The 2,500-nt window shown below is 47.3% G+C and overlaps 8 non-coding genes across 8 annotated transcripts; all 8 read right to left on the reverse strand.

The window, feature by feature from the left end:
* Nucleotides 1-91: 91 nt before the first annotated feature.
* On the reverse strand, nucleotides 92-164 carry trnar-acg (transfer RNA arginine (anticodon ACG)). The gene has a single exon. It is a non-coding gene; the product is annotated as a tRNA-Arg (tRNA).
* A 116-nt stretch (nucleotides 165-280) lies between these two features.
* Nucleotides 281-352, reverse strand: trnah-gug (transfer RNA histidin (anticodon GUG)). The gene has a single exon. It is a non-coding gene; the product is annotated as a tRNA-His (tRNA).
* Nucleotides 353-686: 334 nt separating this feature from the next.
* On the reverse strand, nucleotides 687-758 carry trnae-uuc (transfer RNA glutamic acid (anticodon UUC)). The gene has a single exon. It is a non-coding gene; the product is annotated as a tRNA-Glu (tRNA).
* A 253-nt stretch (nucleotides 759-1,011) lies between these two features.
* On the reverse strand, nucleotides 1,012-1,084 carry trnar-acg (transfer RNA arginine (anticodon ACG)). Its single transcript has one exon. It is a non-coding gene; the product is annotated as a tRNA-Arg (tRNA).
* Nucleotides 1,085-1,200: 116 nt separating this feature from the next.
* Nucleotides 1,201-1,272, reverse strand: trnah-gug (transfer RNA histidin (anticodon GUG)). The gene has a single exon. It is a non-coding gene; the product is annotated as a tRNA-His (tRNA).
* A 334-nt stretch (nucleotides 1,273-1,606) lies between these two features.
* Nucleotides 1,607-1,678, reverse strand: trnae-uuc (transfer RNA glutamic acid (anticodon UUC)). Its single transcript has one exon. It is a non-coding gene; the product is annotated as a tRNA-Glu (tRNA).
* A 253-nt stretch (nucleotides 1,679-1,931) lies between these two features.
* trnar-acg (transfer RNA arginine (anticodon ACG)) lies at nucleotides 1,932-2,004 on the reverse strand. Its single transcript has one exon. It is a non-coding gene; the product is annotated as a tRNA-Arg (tRNA).
* A 116-nt stretch (nucleotides 2,005-2,120) lies between these two features.
* trnah-gug (transfer RNA histidin (anticodon GUG)) lies at nucleotides 2,121-2,192 on the reverse strand. The gene has a single exon. It is a non-coding gene; the product is annotated as a tRNA-His (tRNA).
* Between the last annotated feature and the right edge of the window lie 308 nt (nucleotides 2,193-2,500).

Below are 2,500 nucleotides of genomic sequence, written 5' to 3' on the forward strand. Positions count from 1 at the left end.
TAGTAGAGCACTGCTATCATCGATTGCATTTCACAAAAGCTGCGATAAAGAGGTAAAGCGCGCAGCGTTGCGAGTACTAAGCAAAAAGCTTCGAGCCAGCCAGGAGTCGAACCTAGAATCTTCTGATCCGTAGTCGGACGCGTTATCCATTGCGCCACTGGCCCTGCCGCATCATGTCAAATGTGATGTTTTCTGTACTCAATTCCTTTTCAATTTCTTCCTATTAGACTATTGAATGGACCTGATGGAGGCAGACTCTGAAGCAGCTGGAGCAAAAGACTGCCGTGACCCGGATTCGAACCGGGGTTGCTGCGGCCACAACGCAGAGTACTAACCACTATACGATCACGGCTCTGTGCTCTTTGGCAGGAGTCTCCCGCTTCTATGCTTTCCATACACCACATTTGTTCCAAGAGAAATCCAAACATCACATATTCAGACATTCGGCACCTTGATTTGTATCGGTTCCCTTTTGAATCCATTTTGAATCTTCCAGTGGTCTAAAACCACAAAAGCTTGTACGCTTGTTGCAATGCCCAATGTTTTCTTCTGTTTCTTCCATTAAACCTGCATGTTAGCTACGCCAAGACCTTTTTGAGTAGTGCTGTGATGTTTGATTAAGGTTTAGGGGGTGCTGGCAAACATTTTTTGTCAGTTATCCCCCAGCACTCCGGCATAAGGTGAGATTCCCATACCGGGAGTCGAACCTGGGCCGCCTGGGTGAAAACCAGGAATCCTGACCGCTAGACCATATGGGAAGCTGCAAGTACATTCTCTGTCATAGTGCCTGGAAAGTGGCATGAAGGCACCAATGCCCAATGGCGCACAGACGTGGGAATCAGAGGGTAGGTTGCAAGACACCTTCAAAACCTGAGAGAGATGGAGTGGATTGGATGGGGCTTTCACTCAAGCGCACGCTTTAGTAGAGCACTGCTATCATCGATTGCATTTCACAAAAGCTGCGATAAAGAGGTAAAGCGCGCTGCGTTGCGAGTACTAAGCAAAAAGCTTCGAGCCAGCCAGGAGTCGAACCTAGAATCTTCTGATCCGTAGTCAGACGCATTATCCATTGCGCCACTGGCCCTGCCACATCATGTCAAATGTGATGTTTTCTGTACTCAATTCCTTTTCAATTTCTTCCTATTAGACTATTGAATGGACCTGATGGAGGCAGACTCTGAAGCAGCTGGAGCAAAAGACTGCCGTGACCCGGATTCGAACCGGGGTTGCTGCGGCCACAACGCAGAGTACTAACCACTATACGATCACGGCTCTGTGCGCTTTGGCAGGAGTCTCCCGCTTCTATGCTTTCCATACACCACATTTGTTCCAAGAGAAATCCAAACATCACATATTCAGACATTCGGCACCTTGATTTGTATCGGTTCCCTTTTGAATCCATTTTGAATCTTCCAGTGGTCTAAAACCACAAAAGCTTGTACGCTTGTTGCAATGCCCAATGTTTTCTTCTGTTTCTTCCATTAAACCTGCATGTTAGCTACGCCAAGACCTTTTTGAGTAGTGCTGTGATGTTTGATTAAGGTTTAGGGGGTGCTGGCAAACATTTTTTGTCAGTTATCCCCCAGCACTCCGGCATAAGGTGAGATTCCCATACCGGGAGTCGAACCTGGGCCGCCTGGGTGAAAACCAGGAATCCTGACCGCTAGACCATATGGGAAGCTGCAAGTACATTCTCTGTCATAGTGCCTGGAAAGTGGCATGAAGGCACCAATGCCCAATGGCGCACAGACGTGGGAATCAGAGGGTAGGTTGCAAGACACCTTCAAAACCTGAGAGAGATGGAGTGGATTGGATGGGGCTTTCACTCAAGCGCACGCTTTAGTAGAGCACTGCTATCATCGATTGCATTTCACAAAAGCTGCGATAAAGAGGTAAAGCGCGCTGCGTTGCGAGTACTAAGCAAAAAGCTTCGAGCCAGCCAGGAGTCGAACCTAGAATCTTCTGATCCGTAGTCAGACGCGTTATCCATTGCGCCACTGGCCCTGCCGCATCATGTCAAATGTGATGTTTTCTGTACTCAATTCCTTTTCAATTTCTTCCTATTAGACTATTGAATGGACCTGATGGAGGCAGACTCTGAAGCAGCTGGAGCAAAAGACTGCCGTGACCCGGATTCGAACCGGGGTTGCTGCGGCCACAACGCAGAGTACTAACCACTATACGATCACAGCTCTGTGCTCTTTGACAGGAGTCTCCCGCTTCTATGCTTTCCATACACCACATTTGTTCCAAGAGAAATCCAAACATCACATATTCAGACATTCGGCACCTTGATTTGTATCGGTTCCCTTTTGAATCCATTTTGAATCTTCCAGTGGTCTAAAACCACAAAAGCTTGAACGCTTGTTGCAATGCCCAATGTTTTCTTCTGTTTCTTCCATTAAACCTGCATGTTAGGTACGCCAAGACCTTTTTGAGTAGTGCTGTGGTGTTTGATTAAGGTTTAGGGGGTGCTGGCAAACATTTTTTGTCAGTTATC

Source organism: Brachyhypopomus gauderio, chromosome 9 (genome assembly GCF_052324685.1).
Source record: "Brachyhypopomus gauderio isolate BG-103 chromosome 9, BGAUD_0.2, whole genome shotgun sequence".
Taxonomy (NCBI): Eukaryota; Metazoa; Chordata; class Actinopteri; order Gymnotiformes; family Hypopomidae; genus Brachyhypopomus; species Brachyhypopomus gauderio.